The sequence below is a fragment of the Ascaphus truei genome, chromosome 11 (assembly GCF_040206685.1).
Source record: "Ascaphus truei isolate aAscTru1 chromosome 11, aAscTru1.hap1, whole genome shotgun sequence".
NCBI lineage: Eukaryota > Metazoa > Chordata > Amphibia > Anura > Ascaphidae > Ascaphus > Ascaphus truei.
In genome coordinates this window covers 37,798,291-37,819,371 of record NC_134493.1, presented here as the reverse complement: position 1 = coordinate 37,819,371, position 21,081 = coordinate 37,798,291, and the positions used below count along the sequence as shown (strand labels likewise).

Here is a 21,081-nt window from a genome sequence, read left to right as displayed (position 1 = left end):
TCCGCAGAGCTAGTAAAGGCCTCTCCTTCGCAGAGCTAGTAAATGCCTCTCCTCCGCAGAGCTTGTAAAGGCCTCTCCTCCACAGAGCTAGTAAAGGCCTCTCCTCCGCAGAGCTAGTAAAGGCCTCTCCTCCGCAGAGCTAGTAAAGGCCTCTCCTCCGCAGAGCTAGTAAAGGCCTCTCCTCCGCAGAGCTAGTAAAGGCCTCTCCTCCACAGAGCTAGTAAAGGCCTCTCCTCCGCAGAGCTAGTAAAGGCCTCTCCTCCGCAGAGCTAGTAAAGATCAAACGGGTCTCACAAAAATGGTTGTGTAGAGCAGGGGGGCGCAAACTTTTTTCCCTGCGCCCCCCTGCTGGCGGTCCCCTCACTCCCGCGCCCCCCCCAACCCCAACTTACCCGCGCTCCGGCGTAATTACGGCACGTTGCCATAGCAACGTGACGTCACATGACCTCGCAGCGTCATTTTGATGCCGCGTTGCCATGGCGACGCAGGGAGGAAGCCGCCGGAGCCACGGTAAGTTAGGTTTACAGAGGCCCTGCAGCTCCCCCGGCACTTAATTTAAGTGCCTTTGGGAAGCGCACGGGGCCTCTGTAAACCCCGCGCCCCCCGTTGGCAGTCTCGCGCCCCCCCTGGGGGTCGCGCCCCACAGTTTGCGCACCGCTGGTGTAGAGTACAAAGTATCTACAGGCATACCCGCATTAACGTACGCAATGTGTACTGAAAGAAATATTAATGTATCGGCAGTGGATCGCTATAGATCATAGTTATTAGCTGTGACATCTGGCTGACTATTCCTTTAGTATAGAAGTAGGCAGCCTGTGTGCCTAGGGGTCCTCCCCCCCTCACGATAGTTATCTATATAGACCAAATAAGAACACACTTATCTTCCCATCCAAGGGATGTTTAAACCATCAGGGAAGGAGTAAATAAAACCCAATAGAGGTCACTGGCTGAGCAATACTGGCAATGTGTTGCATCTCTCAGATATGTGTCCCCTCTCTCAAGACTAAAAGTTGTGTTTGCCAAAGGCGTAGATATCATGTTTGCCAAGTCATACGAATGCAACGATGAGGGTAGCCTTATTCTAGGGGTTAGAGGGAGAGAGTTATAGCCTATCCAGCGGTGCGCAAACTGGGGGACGCAAGACTGTCGGCGGGGGGGGGGCGCGGGGTTTACAGAGGCCCCGCGCGCTTCCAGAAGGCACTTAAATTAAGTGCCGGGGAAGCTGCAGGGCCTCTGTAAACCTTTACTTACCTAGGCTCCGGCAGCTTCCTTCCTGCGTCGCCATGGCAACGCGGCGTCAAAATGCCACCGCGAGGTCATGTGACGTCACGTTGCTATGGCAACGTGATGTCATGACGCCGGAGCGCAGGTAAGAGGGGGTTAGGGGGGGCGCGGGAGTGAGGGGACCGCCAGCAGGGGGGCGCAGGGAAAAAAGTTTGCGCCCCCCTTGCCTATACTCTCAGAATCATTTGAGTAAATTCATTCTCTCTCCCAGCTATAAATGGCACAGAAGATTGAGGAGTGGGAGATCGGACACACTCACAAAAGGTTAGCCTGTCCTGGTCACACAGCAAGGTTCGGAGCATAAAAACCATGCATTCAAAACTAGAATTCAGCAGAGGGGTGTTATAGGGGTGTTATACAAAATAACACAGGAATTCTCACATTTCAATCTTGCGACCTCTTGAAGGGTCGAATAGGTGGGAACATATTTAGGCTTCTTGTTTTTATACCTTATTTTATTAAACTGTCTGTATTTATATATTGTATGTCTTTGTTACATTCTTTTTCTGTAAACAAGTACTGAACCACTTTTTGCATATTAAATCTAAAATGTAAGTATTGTCTTTGGGCTCTAATGGAACCTAGTACCTTTCTGAAGAGATGTACCACACTTTCGGACTAATTTACCTACATTGGGTTTTTGTATTAATTACTGCACATCTTTTTCCAGTAAACAGGAGACCAAGAACTCCGGAGAATAAGACCTTCAATAATACTTGGTGGTGGCAGCAGCGTATTGAGGTGTAGTGTGAGAGTTCAGGGTTGTTATTGATTATTGTTAGGGCCTTGCGGGGAGGGGAGTTAGCTGGATAGCTGGAGCTTGTACACCTTGTACATCCACAAAAGTCCCGTGCACACAGGTGTGGTGTTCGTGACAATTATATATATAATTATTATTGTTTTGTTTACATACACACACACACATACCCCACCCACCAACGCCCTCAAACTTGTCAAGAAGGATTCAGAGAAACCATAGGTTGGAGAATTCAGACCATAAATCTCTGGAAATTCCTGCAGAAATCTGCCCACATACTAGGAGAAAACCAGGTTTGCAACAATATCAACAGAAGATAATGCTGCTTCAATATATATATATATATATATATATATATATATATATATATATATATATATATATATATATAAAATTCAGGGACCATTTAACACCTCAAGTCATAAATCGCATACAGCACGGGGGGAGGGATAGGTTTCAGTCACAGATAACATTCCCGGATGCACTGTTTTAAAGTAAAAAATTTCTTGCTTTATCCATTGTAACATCGCCGGAAGAAGAGATCAGTGTCTCTCGAAAACACGCACAACTAAAAGCATTTTGTTAGCCACAGAACGGTATCGAATAGGGGAAATGTATCTAGATCCTGTAATTTGCTCCACAACATGAAGCAAAAAATGTAGTCTGCAATTTGCACAGTGACAGACATATTATTAATATTCTTACCTTTAGCTCTGGTCTCTCGGGAGCAGAGGGTAACTGCACCTAACCCTGGAGTATTTATCTGATGCAGAGAGGAAAACTGCACCACCTCATTATAAACAATACTCAGCGAGTCTGTCTCTCTCCTCACTTCTATCACCTCTCCTCCAAACGGCAAGTGGGGCAAAGCGCCTTGATACATTGCAGCAGTTAAAAATGAAACAATTTGCCCTGGTTTTTGCTCCCGTTGTGACACGATGCAGATCCGCCCCCCCTGTATCATGACACACTGCAACCATGCATTATCATAACTCTGTGCCCAGGACATACTTGAAAACGAGAGGTAACTCTCAATGTATTACTTCCTGGTAAAAAAATAAAAATATATGTTTCTCATAACCAAAAACTTGGGATGCCCCTCAACGGGGTCTAAACAGGTAGCCGGGAATAAGGCAGGGTGCCAAGACAAGCAACATCAGATTTGATTGCTTCCTGGTAAAACATTTGATAAACACTGCACCTATTCTGCTCTCCTTCACTGGAAGATCTTTTGAATCAATTCCCATGAGTTTCTGGGACTTCGAATGTGTTTTTTTGGGGGTATCACAAATTCACCCGGTGTACGTCTAACAGCTGTAAGGAATTTCTTCACCGTTACACGAGGTGCAGTTGGAAAATGCAAGTAAAAAAAAGTCACACTGATAAACAGAACTCTTGCAGGTTGTGTCTCAACCTGTCTGCTTCCGACACAAGGTATAATATAAAGCCTGTTCTTTACCTGCACTGGAGACCCTGAAGTCTTCTGTTCAACAACGCTGGTGAGAGGTGGAGCAGGTTCAGGGCTGATACTGAATCCGGCAGTTAACCATTAGCTTCTCTCTCGGCGATCGGCACCTCCCTGAGATATTAAAAGAGGAAAGCAGGAAGCTGCAGCGAAATTGCGCATAAAACCGCGCAGAACTAGTATTTCCTGCTCCTGTGATCATTTTCACTACGAGCTAACATGCAAATCAAAGAATAAATCGGAGAGTTCAGCCCTCAATGTGCTGGAGAAAAGCAATGCACCCCTCAGCAAAGAAGCAATTACCCCCATGCCAGCTAGTTACTGAGAACATTCAGACGTTACCCTTTCACTTTCCTTTTAATGTCAGGACGTCAGCTGGAGTTATTGGTCCTGAAGACATAGCCAGGGCTAGAATGGCTTACTATTACTTAAAAAATGTTTTTATTATTTACAAAATTAAACTAAAATTAAATACACCTCTTATTTGTATACAGTATGTGTACAGAAGTGTATTTACATTTAATAACTTTTTCATATAATAACTATTTCTTTAGCGCTTTTCTCACAATTAACATATAGCGCGCGGTACGCAGTGCACAAGACTTTTTACAGACACAGTCCCTGCCACGGGCTTACAATCTATGTTTTTGGTGCCTGAGGCACAGGGAGATAAAGTGACTTGCCCAAGGTCACAAGGAGCTGGCACTGGGAATTGAACCAGGGTCCGCTAATTCAAACGGTGTCTTTCTTTTTTTACAGTCAGTGTCTTTACTCACTGAGACACTCGTGTGTGGATCTGTGCAAGCGTATATATGCTTGTGTGTGCACAATTGTCCAAATATATGCGCGCCTGTGTATCAGTGAGTGATGCAATTATTACGCGTGACTGCGTCTGAGTGTTTGTGCACTTTTCCGCGTTTTCACGTTGTACGTGTAAAACAATTCTGTGAATTTTTCGGCGTTTATGTTTCAGATATTTAAACCCGGTTAAAAATGAAGTAAAAATAAATAGTGTTTTCCCCCATAAATACATATTTTACAACAGTACGGTACATGCTGATATTTGTAAAAACCTCTTCACAAAATCCAGAGGGAGCACACTCAAACCCCCCAAAAAGGGGAAATAATATAGTGCACTCTGATATAACAAGTCAGCTGATGAGTGGAACCTTTGCTCATGTGGATGTTCTACTTACAGTATGTATCAATAAACCTCTGCAAACTGTGGTTGGGGTGTCTCTTCATACAGTATGTGATGTTGTATGTTTTCCCTCAGGGTGAAAGGATAAGAGCAAACAGTGCGGATCAGATGTATCAAAAGCATGTAAAAAAGCAAGAACACAGTACAGGCAGTCCTCGTTTAACAACGAATGGCTTATCCAACGCTATGCAATGCATACCTATGTTCATTTTTACAACGCCAAAACGGCTTATCCAACGCTCTTACGACCCTTTGCAAAGTTGTGTATGTGTATATATACTAGCTGAGAGACCCGGCGTTGCCCGGGATGTAATGTTCCCGCTCCTCTCTCTCTCCTCCCCCCTCTCTCTGTTTGTCCCCCATTCACATCAATCCAGTCCCCCCCCCTCCTTTACAGCTCTGTTTGTCACCATTTACAGCTTCATGCAATGTGTGTGCGTCAGTCAGTCACTGTGTGTGTGCGCGCGGGCGTCAGTGAGTGTGACGCAGAAACACAAACACACACACAGACTGACGCACACACAGTCAGTGTGTGCGCCTCAGTCAGTGTGTGCGTGTGCGCCTCAGTCAGTGTGTGTGTGCGGCAGTCAGTGTTAGTGTGCGCGTCAGTCAGTGTGTGCGTGCGTGCGGCAGTCAGTCAGTGTGTGTGTGTGTGCGTGCGTCAGTCAGTCAGTGTGTGTGTGCGTGCGTCAGTCACTGTGTGTGTGTGTGCGCGCACGTCAGTCAGTGTGTCAGTCAGTGTGTGTGTGTCAGTCAGTGTGTGTGTGTGTCAGTCAGTGTGTGTGTCAGTCAGTGTGTGTGTGTGTCAGTCAGTGTGTGTGTGTGTGTGTGTCAGTCAGTGTGTGTGTGTGTGTCAGTCAGTGTGTGTGTGTGAGTCAGTGTGTGTGTGTGTGAGTCAGTGTGTGTGTGTGCGTGTGCGCCTCAGTCAGTGTGTGTGTGTGTGTGTGTCAGTCAGTGTGTGTGTCAGTCAGTCAGTGTGTGTGTGTGTGTGTGTGTGTGCGTGTGGCTGTCAGGGATTGTGCGCGTGCGTCAGTACGTGTGTGTGTGTGTGTGGGTCAGTCAGTGTGTGTGTGTGTGTGTGTGCATCAGTGAGTGTGTGCATACGTCAGTCAGTGTGTGTGTGTGTGTGTGTGTGTGTGCGTGCGTCAGTCAGTGTGTGTGTGCGTGCGTCAGTCAGTGTGTGTGTGTGTGTGCATGCGCCAGTCAGGGTTTGTGTGCGTGAGCCAGGGTGTGTGTGTGTGCGTCAGTGAGTGTGTGCATGCGTCAGTCAGTGTGTGTGTGTGCGTGCGTCAGTCAGTGTGTGTGTCTGCGTGCGTCAGTCAGTGTGTGTGTCTGCGTGCGTCAGTCAGTGTGTGTGTCTGCGTGCGTCAGTCAGTGTGTGTGTCTGCGTGCGCCTGTCAGGGTTTGTATGCGTGCGTCAGTCAAAGGGCAGACGCGGGGGGGGGTGAAGGGCAGGCGTGGGGGGGGGTGAAGGGCAGGCGGGAGAGGGTGAAGGGCAGGGGTAGGGGGGGTGAAGGGCAGGGGTAGGGGGGGTGAAGGGCAGGGGTAGGGGGGGTGAAAGGCAAGGGTAGGGGGGGGTGAAGGGCAGGGGTAGGGGGTGAAGGGCAGGGGTAGGGGGTGAAGGGCAGGGGTGGGGTGTGAAGGGCAGGGGTGGGGTGTGAAGGGCAGGGGTGGGGGGGTGAAGGGCAGGGGTGGGGGGGGGGTGAAGGGCAGGGGAGGGGGGGGTGAAGGGCAGGGGTGGGGGGGTGAAGGGCAGGGGTAGGGGGGGTGAAGGGCAGGGGTAGGGGGGGTGAAGGGCAGGGGTAGGGGTGGTGAAGGGCAGGGGTAGGGGTGGTGAAGGGCAGGGGTAGGGGGGGTGAAGGGCAGGGGTAGGGGGGGCGTGAAGGGCAGGGGCAGGTGAAGGGCAGGGGGTGAAGGGCAGGGGCTGAAAGGCAGGGGCAGGGGGTAAAGGGCAGGGGGGAGGGGTGAAGGGCAGGTGAAGGGCAGGGGGTGAAGGGCAGGGGCTGAAAGGCAGGGGGTAAAGGGCAGGGGGGAGGGGTGAAGGGCAGGGGTGAAGGGCAGGGGAGGGGTGAAGGGCAGGGGCAGGGTGAAGGGCAGGGGCGGTGAAGGGCAGGGGCGGGGTGAAGGGCAGGGGCGGGGGGGTGAAGGGCAGGGGGGGTTGAAGGGCAGGGGCAGGGTGAAGGGCAGGGGGGGTTGAAGGGCAGAGGTAGGGGGGGTTAAGGGTAGGGGGGGTGAAGGGCAGGGGGGGTGAAAGCAAGGGGTAGAGGGGGTGAAGGGCAAGGGTAGGGGGGGTGAAGGGCAAGAGTAGGGGTGAATGTGAGGCACAAATTGTTGGCAGGAGTAAAATGTCCACACACACACACACACATCCGAGGAGTCTGCTTGCCCCCCCCCCCCCCCAGCGGCCGGGGAGTTAAGGGAGCGCCGGGGAGTTAAGGGAGCGCCGGGGAGTTAAGGGAGCGGCGGGGAGGAAAGGGAGCGCTGGCGGCTGGGGTAGGAGGGCCGTGCCGCGCTTACCCTCCGTGTTTCCGGGAGCCGGTTGAGAGCGAGGGGGGAGGAACCTGCAGTTGGCGGCAGGGGCAGGAGGGCCGCGCTTCCCCTCCGTCCGGGAGCCGGTGCAGGGCGGCGCACGTGATGGGGGGGACAGAGGGTGTGTGTGTGTGACCTTTGGCCCGTCACTCCGCCTCAGGCCAATGAGAGGTGTGCGGGGGCGGGCGGGCCAAGGGAGCAATCTCATTGGCCTGGCCCAAGGTCCAATGTGATTGCCGCTAGGGACACAGGGAGGGACACAGGGAGACACATACATACAGACAGACAGGCAACGACACATAGGACACTTTGAGAAATATATAGTAGATATATATATATATATATATATATATATATATATATTACAGTATATACATTACTATATAATTTATGTGTGTGCTGCATATCTTATTGCCCGCGTAAAATATTTGGTGTATTTTAGTGTTAAAAATGCCTTCAGGAACGGAACCTTTCATTTAAACAGTGTTCCTATGGGAAAACGTGTTTCGCTTTACGACGTTTCGCTAGCCAACGCCATTTTGAGTAACACAATGTGTCGGATAACCGAGGACTGCCTGTGTACTCACATTTTAAACATGAATCAAGTGCACATAGAAATAGATGAGGAAGATTGAAGATGGCGCTGGAGAAATGTCCTTAGCGTCTGTATCCTTGTATTACCCGCTTTATTGATACTTCCGCACTGCAAGTAGAACATGTACATGAGCCAAGATTCAACGTATCAGCCGACTTGTTATATCAGAGTGCACTATATTATTTTCTCTTTTTTGGGGTTTGATCGCGCTCCCTCTGGATTTTGTGGAGTTATACGTGGAGGGGGAATTCGGGAAACAAGTCCCAACCGGAGGTTTTGAGCAATTTCACCCAATCTTACATTCACTTTAATATCACCAAGTCACTTAATCATTGATTTTCACAGATTTTTATTGCATCACTTATCACTATATGGTGTGAGAGCGCCGTTCAATATTACTTTTTGGTGTCAGTTTTGATTTATATAAACCCAACATAGTTCATGGCCCATGTAAACAATTATATTCAGATTTGTACTAATACAAGATGGCGACGTGAGACAATCATAGCGCCATATTACTTTGCTCGATTTGGCGACCTCCGCCGTTCATCTGTTCTGTGTTTTACAGGAACCGCTTCAAGAGCATACCAACACCCTAGACAAAAGGCTGGGTATAACATACTAAACAGTAACAGACTAGTATAGAGTAAAGGTAGTAATAGAAAGAGTTTATAATAACAGGGACCCAGAGAATAGGGAGATGAGGGAAAGTTTATGTTCATACCAAGTAGTGTACCTCCTCAAGACTCCGGCGAAGGATGAGGGGGAAGAGATTATGTGTTTGGTGTGTAAATAAAGTGTATTTTTGTTCAAAACTACAAACTGCTGGCGTCCATCTTTTAACATCTGGAAAAACATGCCCAGCCTGCAAGAACCATCGTTTTAGACAAAGATATGCACCCTGAGATGCTTTATTACCCACGTTCTAGACTCCCTTATCAGCCGGGCAGGGAGGGTTACACAGACATGAAATATTTCAGGATTTCACCATTACCCAGGCTTCAGCACTCTACATTTTTGCATCTGGTCCTGTTTGTTCCAGGACAATTATGCCAAACAGTGCATTGGGAGGGCTTATGCAGGAGAGAGGAATTTACAGCAGGGCCCCCCCGCTTCTCGGCGATCCGCTGATACGGCGGTACCGAGAAAGGGGCCACCATGTCTGTGCATGCGCAGAACGGGGAAGTCCGAGGTCACGCATGCGCGTGTACGGGCGTTTGCCAAGAGTGCGCATGCGCAGAACGGAGGTTGCGCATGTGCAGAAAGGGGGGGTGGGGAATTGCCGGTTTGTGCATGGGCACACGCCGAAAATCACCGGTTCTGCTTTCTGGCGATTTTAGGTTTGCGGCGGGCCCCGAGAACAGAACCCGCCGTATGCCCGGGGCCCTCCTGTATTGGTCACACACACTACCCAAGTCGCCTGACATGAATCCCATAGAAATGGTATGGGCCTCTGTTAAACGCTGGGTAAAGTGGGGAAAGAGTTTAGTTCTCCCACGATTAGTTAGGGACTATGCAGTATTAGTCAGTACTCCTGGAAGGAGTTAGGTCTTTGTTTCTGTTTTGTGTTATGAGAAGGGTGACCAGATTTACAAAAGTAAAAACCGGGACACATATAAAACAAATGATATCACCAACTGCACCCCTTCTCCTTTATGTCTCTCTACCCCGCTCTGTCCCCCCCTTCTCTCACACACACACACCCACCTTTCTCTCTACCTCCCCCCATATCCCTCTATTCTCGTTCTCCCCCACCCCTACATTCTCATTCCACCCTTCGTCTCTCTCTCTCGCCCCATTCTCTCTCTCCCCCCATTCTCTCTCTTTCCCCCAATTCTCTCTCCCCCCCACATTCTCTTGCTCGCTCCCCCCCCCCACATTCTCTCGCTCTCTCTCCCAATTCTCTCCCTCTCCCCCATTCTCTCCCTCCCTCTCATTCTGTGTCTCTCCCCCCATTCTTTGTCTTGCTCCCACCCCCCACATTCTCTGTGTCTCTCTCTCTCCCCCATTCTGTCTCTCTCCCCTCCATTCTATGTCTCTCTCCCCTCCATTCTCTGACTCTCTCTCCCCATTCTTTGTCTATCTCTCCCCTCCCCCATTCTCTGTGTCTCTCCTCCATTTTCTGTTTCTCTCCCCCCATTCTCTGTTTGTCTCTCTCCCCTCCATTCTGTCTCTCTCCCCCCCATTCTCTGTCTCAATCCCCCCATTCTCTCCCTACATTCTCTCGCTCCCCCATTCTGTGTCTCTCTCCCCCCCCCCATTCTTTGTCTCTCCCCCATTCTTTGTCTCTCTCTCCCCTCCCCCATTCTGTCTCTCCCCCATTATCTGTCTCTCTCTCCCCTCCATGCTGTGTCTCTCTCCCCCCATTCTGTGTCTTCCCCACATTCTCTCGCTCTCTCCCCCTCTCTCCTCTCCCCCATTCTCTGTCTCTCCTCCATTTTCTGTCTCTATCCCCCACCCCATTATGTGTCTCTCTCTATCCCCCATTCTTTGTCTGTCTCTCTCTCCCCCCATTGTCACTCTCTCCCCCATTCTCAGTCTCTCTCTCTCCCCCCCATTCTCTGTCTCTCTCTCCCCTCCCCCATTCTCTGTGTCTCTCCTCCATTTTTTGTCTCTCCCCCGCCCCCATTCTCTGTCTCTCTCTCCCCTCCATTCTGTCTCTCCCCATTCTGTGAAACCCCCCATTCTCTCTCTCTCCTCCCCCCATTCTGTCTCCCCTCCCTTCCCCCCATTTTCTCTCTCCCCCCCCCCATTCTCGGCTCTCTCCCCCCTCCCCCCATTCTCGGCTCTCTGTCCCCCCATTCTCTCTCTCTCTACCCTCCATGCTCCCCCCCCCCCATTATCTGTCTCTCTCTCTCCCCCACCCCATTCTGTGTCTCTCTCTCCCCCCCTTTCTCTGTCTCTCCTCCATTTTCTGTCTCCCCCATTCTCTGTGTCTCCCTCCCCCCCCATTCTGTCTCTCTCCCCTCATTCTTTGTCTCTCTCTCCCCCCCCCCCCACTCTGTGCCCCTCTCCCCATACGGTCTCCCCCCATGCTGTGCCTCTCTCTGTCTCCCCCCATGCTGTGCCTGTGCCTCTCTCTGTGTCTCTCCCCATGCTGTGCCTGTGTGTCTCTCTCTCTCTGCCTCTCCCCTTGCTGTGCCTGTGTTCCCCCCCCCCCCCCCCATTGTGTCAGTGTCCCCCATTCTGGATCATACCTGCATGGGTGGGGAAGCCATCTTGAGCCCTGGCAGCAGACACCGGAAGTACTCACTAACACTTCCGAGTCCCACTGCTGGGCTCCGCAGTTCAGACCCGGCCCCTGCTCTCCTCCATGCATTGTCTGCTCTCTGCTGCCCCCCCTGCTCTGATGGTCAAAAGCGGAACAGCCACAAAAAAACGAAACATTTTACAGCATGCAGAGCAGCCGGGCAGAGACTAAAAAACCAGGACAGAGACTAAAAAACCGGGACAGGGGTTAAAAAAACGGGACTGGCAGAGACCAGAAAACCGGGACAGAGTTTAAAAAAAACAGGACTGTCCCTGGTCACCCTAGTTATGAGTCAACACTGTACCTGCTTTGTACCCTGTAAATAAACCCCTGCTTAGGCCTCGTTCAGGGTGCCAGAGGCAGGAGTTGGAGGGCGGGCGTTCACGAGGGCGGGCGGCAGTCTGCTGGGCGATGTGTGTTCATCCTCCCAGCAGACTTTTCAGGAGTTGAGGAGGCGGGGAGCGGGCGGGGCTACAGACGGCAGGTTAGGCCTTGTTCAGGGTGCTGGCTTCGGAGGGAGGGCGTGCTGCCGTGCGAGCTGCCGTGAGAAACAAAGTATTCAAATTGAATACTGGTTGTCAGGGTAGCAGCTGCCCTGTCTCCGAAGTACGGAGTTGACGCTGGCTACAGTTTCAATAAACGAAAATTTCGTTTTTTGGAGCTGCAGCAGCGTCACAGGGACCTCGGCAGCCAATGAAATCATTCTTCAGAATGATTTCATGACTGCAACTTGGATCCCTAAGCTGCTACCTGTAGCCCGCCCCCTCCCCGCCTCTTGAAACAGTCTGCTGGGGATAAACACAGATCGCCCAGCAAACTGCCGCCCTCCCTCCAACTCCTGCAGCTGGCACCCTGAACGAGGCCTTAGAAAGTACAGTGTTTCCTGCCTTTGATCTGGACAAAAGATCCGATGCTGGGACTGAGACGTCACAAAAAAAATAAAAAATATATATATACAGTGTTCAACAAACCTATACATTTGCACGCCCCGGGCGAGTGGATTTAACATCGTGGCGAGCTCCTATTGGCCCAAGCAGCACATGTGTGGTACTAGGTGGCGAGTAGATTTTTTTGTTCGGCGAGTAGATTTTTTGGTGATTTGTCGACCAGTGTGTGTGTGTGTGTGTGTGTGTGTGTGTGTGTGTGTGTGTGTATGTATGTATGTATCATTACATTGCCCACCTCTGCAAAGGTAATTACTGAAAGAATTGGAATGGCATCAGAAATGCAGTGTTACTGTAAATATTTTTCGAAACAACCTAAAACATAACCGAAATTTTGCGCCGCCATTTTGTTTACTGTGCGTATGCGTGCATCTGAAAAGGGTGGCCATTTTTATAATTTTTGGTAACTGCAACTGTTTGCGCATGTGCATTAAGCTAAAAGGGATAGCTGCTTGGGCTATTTCTCCAAGTGGTGAGAAAGGGATAGATGAAGACTCCTCCTGCAGTAGATGGTTTAAGCAATGGCTCTTGAATTGTGGGCAGTTGAGGGCAGGACGGGACAAAACTAAGAACAAAATGTTACACACAGACACACTTTTTTAAATGAAAAGATACATATATTTCAGAGTCTGTACACAATTAACTAAAGGGGTAATCTGTGTAGGGAAAAGGGGTCAAAAGCCCCCAGCAGTACATAGTTTAATCCAGGGGTGGGCAACTCCAGCCCTCAAGGCCCGCCAACAGGTCAGGTTTTCAGAATATCTCTGCTTCAGCACAGGTGGTGCAGTCAGAATGACTGAGCCACTTGTGCTAAAGCAAGGATATTATGAAAACCTGACCTGTTGGTGGGCCTTGAGGGCTGGAGTTGGCCACCTCTGGTTTAATCAATGGCCCTTGTGGGTGATTGAGGTTGGAGGGGGTAAAATGAAGAGCGGCTTTGTATTCCTATCCTTTTTATATTCACTAGTGTTAAGATATCTGACCCTTATTCTACGTATAGATAACTTTCAGTTTGACCATGAAGGTAGGTCTAGTATGGGGCTTTATGCAGGAGATTACCAATAGTACACTACCTACCCCCCATCCACTGCAATGACTTACAGTACTAAATGCTACGGTAAATAAGGTATTAACTTTGAACTCTACTCCCCCCTCCTCAGGGAGTCAGGGGGATGATGACATGACCCTTCACCTGTACACAGGATATATTCAGTGGCAATAAACCCCATCAGTGTCGGTGAGGCTATGTACACCCTTAACGGTGCGTTCCTCCGATCTACCAATTAGATTGTAAGCTCCTCGGAGCAGGGACTCCTCTTCCTAAATGTTACATTTATGTCTATGAGAGGCTAGCTAAATTAGATTTCTTTACATTAGAAAAGAGGCGTCTAAGAGGGGATATGATAACTATATACAAATATATTCGGGGACAAATATATTCGGGGACAATACAAGGAGCTTTCAAAAGAACTATTCATCCCAAGGGCAGTACAAAGGACTCGGGCCATCCCTTAAGGTTGGAGGAATGGAGATTTCACCAGCAACAAAGGAAAGGGTTCTTTACAGTAAGGGCAGTTAAAACGTGGAATTCATTACCTATGGAGACTGTGATGGCAGATACAAAAGATTTGTTCAAAAAAAGGTTGGACATCTTTTTTAGAAAGGAAAGGTATATACCAAATAAGTATACATGAGAAGGATGTTGATCCAGGGAGTAATTTGATTGCCAATTCTTGGAGTCAGGAAGGAATTTATTTTTCCCCTTATGAGTTATCATTGGATGATATGACACTGGGGTTTTTTGTTTGCCTTCCTCTGGATCAATAAGTAGGTATAGATATAGGATAAAGTATCTGTTGTCTAAATTTAGCATAGGTTGAACTTGATGGACGTACGTCTTTTTTCATCCTCATCTACTATGTAACTATGTCTGAAGCACTTATTCCCATGACCCGTTATTTGTATTTGTTATTGATATGATCGTCACATGTATTACTATGTGAAGCGCTATGTACATTAGTGGTGCTATATAAATAAAAGACGTACAATACCGCTGTAAGGCCTCGTTCAGGGTTGCAGAGACAGAAGGTGGAGGGTTCGCGTCCACGTATCAGTCTGCTGGGCGATGTGTGCACATCATCCCCAGCAGACCTTTGCTAGCATTGAGGAGGTGGGACGACCGACCTCAGCTTAGGGATGGGTGTTGCTCTGTTCAAATAATTTTCAAGAATGATTTGATTGGCTGCCGAAGTACCAGTGACGCTGCTGCAGCTTGAAAAAACAACTTGAGGCCTTGTTCAGGGTGCCTGCTTCGCGACCGCACGCACGTTCGAAACAAAGTATTTAAAGTCAATATCAGTTGTCAGGGAAGCAGCTGACAGTTTGCACAAACAACTCAAGTTGTTTTTTCAAGCTGCAGTAGCGTCACTGGTACTTTGGCAGGCAATCAAATCATTCTTGAAAATGATTTGAACAGTGCAACACATCCCTCACCTCAGGTCTGCAGACCCGCCTCCTGAACGCTTGCAAAGGTCAGCTGGGGATGATGTGCACACATCGCTCAGCAGGCTGACGCGCGCACACGGGGACGCGCGCCCTCCACCTCCTGTCTCTGCCACCCTGAACGAGGCCTGAGTTGTTTATGCAAACTGTAGCAAGCGTCAACTCCGTACTTCGGCGACAGGGCAGCTTCAACCCTGACAACTGATATTGACTTTAAATACTTTTTTTTGAACGTACGTCGCGAAGCAAGCACCCTGAACAAGGCCAAACCAGGGAACTGTGTGCCTGGTGAAATGACAGCTTTAAATATCCCGCGGGCCAATGGGAAGCTGTGATGTCATCCGGTGCGGCTTCCTATTGGCCAGTGTGCCCTGGACATTTAAACTGCACAGGGATACTGGCACCGCTACGGAGGTAAATATCTCTGGAAGCATGGGGTCCCCGGGGCCGAAATTAAAAAAAAAAGTTACGCTCCGGAGACCCCGTACTTTAATCCTATAATAAAAAACATATGCAATGCAGCCTGTAGCGCTGCTTTAAGTAGAACGTACAATACCTGGATAAAAATTGACATAACTAAATAGGGATGAAATGTAAAAAAAATAAATAACATAAAACATTTAAGTCAAAAAGGTTTCATGCTTCCAGATCGGACCCCGCAGTGTTAATCTCTGGCACTGGATGTGTGACCGCATCTTACCCCACTGTCGGAGACAGCCTTCTTTACTACATCTGTATACAGCACGCAAAGTACGACGCATCTCTCTGGAACACGTGCGTTTCATTCAAGAACATGGGCTTTAGCACAAAACCATGTGACACCAAGGGGCCAACATTGGTATTACAAGGAAATAACGTATAGAGATTAGATGTCACATGATCATGCACCGGCGAGCAGGGGGGGGGGAATCGACTTTTCGCACATCGTAGCGTGTTTTCGGTTGCAATAACATTTGGCTACATCTGTATATGTACATTACCTTAGCTTACACGTTGAATAGCCCTGAAACAAGCTTATAAGATAGGATGAGACTGCGTAGAGACAGCCAAGAATTTAACAGGAATCACTGCTTCTGTGGGAATTTTAAGTATATGCTCTGTCTGACATTTCTACAACACACTATATGCAAGAGAGCGGATAGATAGTTCTAGGATGCTGTGTGTGTAGAGGGAGCTACATTTTGTGTATGTGCAGAGAATGCTCGGATCTGTATAGGGTGAAGTCCGTGCAGAGGGAGCTCTGTTCTGTATAGGGAGCTCCGTTCTGTATAGGGTGCTGTGTGTGCAGAAGGAGCTCAGATCTCTGTAGGGTGCTGTGTGCGCAGGGGGGGAGCTCTGTGTGCGCAGGGGAGGGGAGCTGTGTGCGCAGGGAAAGGGGAGCTCTGTGCGCAGGGAAAGGGGAGCTCTGTGCAGGGTGCTGTATGCGCAGGGAGAGAGGAGCTCTGTGCAGGGTGCTGTGTCTGCAGAGGAAGGGGAGCACTGTGCAGGGTGTTGTGTCTGCAGAGAGAGGGGAGCTCTGTGTTTGTGCAGAAGGAGATCTGTGCAGGGTGCTGTGTCTACAGAGAGAGGGGAGCTCTGTGCAGGGTGCTGTGTCTGCAGAGGAAGGGGAGCACTGTGCAGGGTGTTGTGTCTGCAGAGAGAGGGGAGCTCTGTGTTTGTGCAGAAGGAGATCTGTGCAGGGTGCTGTGTCTACAGAGAGAGGGGAGCTCTGTGCAGGGTGCTGTGTCTGCAGAGAGAGGGGAGCTCTGTGCAGGGTGCTGTGTCTGCAGAGAGAGGGGAGCTCTGTGCAGGGTGCTGTGTCTGCAGAGAGAGGGGAGCTCTGTGCAGGGTGCTGTGTCTGCAGAGAGAGGGGAGCTCTGTGCAGGGTGCAGAGAGAGGAGAGCTCTGTGCAGGGTGCTGTGTCTGCAGAGAGATGGGAGCTCTGTGCAGGGTGTTGTGTCTGCAGAGAGAGGGGAGCTCTGTGCAGGGTGCTGTGTCTGCAGAGAGAGGGGAGCTCTGTGCAGGATGCTGTGTCTGCAGAGAGAGGGGAGCTCTGTGCAGGGTGCTGTGTCTGCAGAGAGAGGGGAGCTCTGTGCAGGGTGCTGTGTCTGCAGAGAGATGGGAGCTCTGTGCAGGGTGTTGTGTCTGCAGAGAGAGGGGAGCTCTGTGCAGGGTGCAGAGAGAGGGGAGCTCTGTGCAGGGTGCAGAGAGATGGGAGCTCTGTGCAGGGTGTTGTGTCTGCAGAGAGAGGGGAGCTCTGTGCAGGGTGCAGAGAGAGGGGAGCTCTGTGCAGGGTGCTGTGTCTGCAGAGAGAGGGGAGCTCTGTGCAGGGTGCTGTGTCTGCAGAGAGATGGGAGCTCTGTGCAGGGTGTTGTGTCTGCAGAGAGAGTGGAGCTCTGTGCAGGGTGCAGAGAGATGGGAGCTCTGTGCAGGGTGCTGTGTGTGCAGAGAGAGGGGAGCTCTGTGCAGGGTGCAGAGAGAGGGGAGCTCTGTGCAGGGTGCTGTGTCTGCCGAGAGAGGGGAGCTCTGTGCAGGGTGCAGAGAGAGGGGAGCTCTGTGCAGGGTGCTGTGTCTGCAGAGAGAGGGGAGCTCTGTGCAGGGTGCTGTGTGTGCAGAGGGAGGGGAGCTCTGTGCAGGGTGCAGAGAGAGGGGAGCTCTGTGCAGGGTGCAGAGAGAGGGGAGCTCTGTGCAGGGTGCTGTGTCTGCAGAGAGAGGGGAGCTCTGTGCAGGGTGCTGTGTCTGCAGAGAGATGGGAGCTCTGTGCAGGGTGTTGTGTCTGCAGAGAGAGGGGAGCTCTGTGCAGGGTGCTGTGTCTGCAGAGAGAAGGGAGCTCTGTGCAGGGTGCTGTGTCTGCAGAGAGAAGGGAGCTCTGTGCAGGGTGCTGTGTCTGCAGAGAGATGGGAGCTCTGTGCAGGGTGTTGTGTCTGCAGAGAGAGGGGAGCTCTGTGCAGGGTGCAGAGAGAGGGGAGCTCTGTGCAGGGTGCTGTGTCTGCAGAGAGAGGGGAGCTCTGTGCAGGGTGCTGCGTCTGCAGAGAGATGGGAGCTCTGTGCAGGGTGTTGTGTCTGCAGAGAGAGTGGAGCTCTGTGCAGGGTGCAGAGAGAGGGGAGCTCTGTGCAGGGTGCTGTGTCTGCAGAGAGAGGGGAGCTCTGTGCAGGGTGCAGAGAGAGGGGAGCTCTGTGCAGGGTGCTGTGTCTGCCGAGAGAGGGGAGCTCTGTGCAGGGTGCTGTGTCTGCAGAGAGAGGGGAGCTCTGTGCAGGGTGCTGTGTGTGCAGAGGGAGGGGAGCTCTGTGCAGGGTGCAGAGAGAGGGGAGCTCTGTGCAGGGTGCAGAGAGAGGGGAGCTCTGTGCAGGGTGCAGAGAGAGGGGAGCTCTGTGCAGGGTGCAGAGAGAGGGGAGCTCTGTGCAGGGTGCAGAGGGAGGGGAGCTCTGTGCAGGGTGCAGAGAGAGGGGAGCTCTGTGCAGGGTGCTGTGTCTGCAGAGAGAGGGGAGCTCTGTGCAGGGTGCTGTGTCTGCAGAGAGATGGGAGCTCTGTGCAGGGTGTTGTGTCTGCAGAGAGAGGGGAGCTCTGTGCAGGGTGCTGTGTCTGCAGAGAGAGGGGAGCTCTGTGCAGGGTGCTGTGTCTGCAGAGAGAGGGGAGCTCTGTGCAGGGTGCTGTGTCTGCAGAGAGAGGGGAGCTCTGTGCAGGGTGCTGTGTCTGCAGAGAGAGGGGAGCTCTGTGCAGGGTGCTGTGTCTGCAGAGAGAAGGGAGCTCTGTGCAGGGTGCTGTGTCTGCAGAGAGATGGGAGCTCTGTGCAGGGTGTTGTGTCTGCAGAGAGAGGGGAGCTCTGTGCAGGGTGCAGAGAGAGGGGAGCTCTGTGCAGGGTGCTGTGTGCAGAGAGAGGGGAGCTCTGTGCAGGGTGCTGTGTCTGCAGAGAGATGGGAGCTCTGTGCAGGGTGTTGTGTCTGCAGAGAGAGTGGAGCTCTGTGCAGGGTGCAGAGAGAGGGGAGCTCTGTGCAGGGTGCTGTGTCTGCAGAGAGAGGGGAGCTCTGTGCAGGGTGCAGAGAGAGGGGAGCTCTGTGCAGGGTGCTGTGTCTGCCGAGAGAGGGGAGCTCTGTGCAGGGTGCAGAGAGAGGGGAGCTCTGTGCAGGGTGCTGTGTCTGCCGAGAGAGGGGAGCTCTGTGCAGGGTGCTGTGTCTGCAGAGAGAGGGGAGCTCTGTGCAGGGTGCTGTGTGTGCAGAGGGAGGGGAGCTCTGTGCAGGGTGCAGAGAGAGGGGAGCTCTGTGCAGGGTGCAGAGAGAGGGGAGCTCTGTGCAGGGTGCAGAGAGAGGGGAGCTCTGTGCAGGGTGCAGAGAGAGGGGAGCTCTGTGCAGGGTGCAGAGGGAGGGGAGCTCTGTGCAGGGTGCAGAGAGAGGGGAGCTCTGTGCAGGGTGCTGTGTCTGCAGAGAGAGGGGAGCTCTGTGCAGGGTGCTGTGTCTGCAGAGAGATGGGAGCTCTGTGCAGGGTGTTGTGTCTGCAGAGAGAGGGGAGCTCTGTGCAGGGTGCTGTGTCTGCAGAGAGAGGGGAGCTCTGTGCAGGGTGCTGTGTCTGCAGAGAGAGGGGAGCTCTGTGCAGGGTGCTGTGTCTGCAGAGAGAGGGGAGCTCTGTGCAGGGTGCTGTGTCTGCAGAGAGAGGGGAGCTCTGTGCAGGGTGCTGTGTCTGCAGAGAGAAGGGAGCTCTGTGCAGGGTGCTGTGTCTGCAGAGAGATGGGAGCTCTGTGCAGGGTGTTGTGTCTGCAGAGAGAGGGGAGCTCTGTGCAGGGTGCAGAGAGAGGGGAGCTCTGTGCAGGGTGCTGTGTGCAGAGAGAGGGGAGCTCTGTGCAGGGTGCTGTGTCTGCAGAGAGATGGGAGCTCTGTGCAGGGTGTTGTGTCTGCAGAGAGAGTGGAGCTCTGTGCAGGGTGCAGAGAGAGGGGAGCTCTGTGCAGGGTGCTGTGTCTGCAGAGAGAGGGGAGCTCTGTGCAGGGTGCAGAGAGAGGGGAGCTCTGTGCAGGGTGCTGTGTCTGCCGAGAGAGGGGAGCTCTGTGCAGGGTGCTGTGTCTGCAGAGAGATGGGAGCTCTGTGCAGGGTGTTGTGTCTGCAGAGAGAGGGGAGCTCTGTGCAGGGTGCTGTGTCTGCAGAGAGAGGGGAGCTCTGTGCAGGGTGCTGTGTCTGCAGAGAGAGGGGAGCTCTGTGCAGGGTGCTGTGTCTGCAGAGAGAGGGGAGCTCTGTGCAGGGTGCTGTGTCTGCAGAGAGATGGGAGCTCTGTGCAGGGTGTTGTGTCTGCAGAGAGAGGGGAGCTCTGTGCAGGGTGCAGAGAGAGGGGAGCTCTGTGCAGGGTGCAGAGAGAGGGGAGCTCTGTGCAGGGTGCTGTGTCTGCAGAGAGATGGGAGCTCTGTGCAGGGTGTTGTGTCTGCAGAGAGAGGGGAGCTCTGTGCAGGGTGCTGTGTCTGCAGAGAGAGGGGAGCTCTGTGCAGGGTGCTGTGTCTGCAGAGAGAAGGGAGCTCTGTGCAGGGTGCTGTGTCTGCAGAGAGATGGGAGCTCTGTGCAGGGTGTTGTGTCTGCAGAGAGAGGGGAGCTCTGTGCAGGGTGCAGAGAGAGGGGAGCTCTGTGCAGGGTGCTGTGTCTGCAGAGAGAGGGGAGCTCTGTGCAGGGTGCTGTGTCTGCAGAGAGATGGGAGCTCTGTGCAGGGTGTTGTGTCTGCAGAGAGAGTGGAGCTCTGTGCAGGGTGCAGAGAGATGGGAGCTCTGTGCAGGGTGTTGTGTCTGCAGAGAGAGTGGAGCTCTGTGCAGGGTGCAGAGAGAGGGGAGCTCTGTGCAGGGTGCTGTGTGTGCAGAGAGAGGGGAGCTCTGTGCAGGGTGCAGAGAGAGGGGAGCTCTGTGCAGGGTGCTGTGTCTGCCGAGAGAGGGGAGCTCTGTGCAGGGTGCAGAGAGAGGGGAGCTCTGTGCAGGGTGCTGTGTCTGCAGAGAGAGGGGAGCTCTGTGCAGGGTGCTGTGTGTGCAGAGGGAGGGGAGCTCTGTGCAGGGTGCAGAGAGAGGGGAGCTCTGTGCAGGGTGCAGAGAGAGGGGAGCTCTGTGCAGGGTGCTGTGTCTGCAGAGAGAGGGGAGCTCTGTGCAGGGTGCTGTGTCTGCAGAGAGATGGGAGCTCTGTGCAGGGTGTTGTGTCTGCAGAGAGAGGGGAGCTCTGTGCAGGGTGCTGTGTCTGCAGAGAGAAGGGAGCTCTGTGCAGGGTGCTGTGTCTGCAGAGAGAAGGGAGCTCTGTGCAGGGTGCTGTGTCTGCAGAGAGATGGGAGCTCTGTGCAGGGTGTTGTGTCTGCAGAGAGAGGGGAGCTCTGTGCAGGGTGCAGAGAGAGGGGAGCTCTGTGCAGGGTGCTGTGTCTGCAGAGAGAGGGGAGCTCTGTGCAGGGTGCTGCGTCTGCAGAGAGATGGGAGCTCTGTGCAGGGTGTTGTGTCTGCAGAGAGAGTGGAGCTCTGTGCAGGGTGCAGAGAGAGGGGAGCTCTGTGCAGGGTGCTGTGTCTGCAGAGAGAGGGGAGCTCTGTGCAGGGTGCAGAGAGAGGGGAGCTCTGTGCAGGGTGCTGTGTCT

General features: G+C 52.3%; 1 protein-coding gene across 6 annotated transcripts in view; it reads right to left on the bottom strand.

Moving 5' to 3' along the window:
* Positions 1 to 15,813, bottom strand: part of HEXD (hexosaminidase D) — a 54,540-nt gene extending 38,727 nt beyond the window's left edge. For 3 of the 6 annotated variants that reach the window (XR_012787392.1, XM_075565695.1, XM_075565699.1), the window contains exons 1-2: positions 15,508 to 15,813; positions 3,501 to 3,620 (exon numbers count right to left, since the gene is read on the bottom strand). The gene's annotated coding sequence lies outside the window, so the exon portion shown is untranslated. Of the gene's footprint in view, positions 1 to 2,746; positions 2,924 to 3,500; positions 3,621 to 11,028; positions 11,107 to 14,071; positions 14,193 to 15,507 lie in introns of those variants that run through there. The other 3 variants (XM_075565696.1, XM_075565697.1, XM_075565698.1) reach the window with 3 other exon arrangements.
* Positions 15,814 to 21,081: the final 5,268 nt, after the last annotated feature.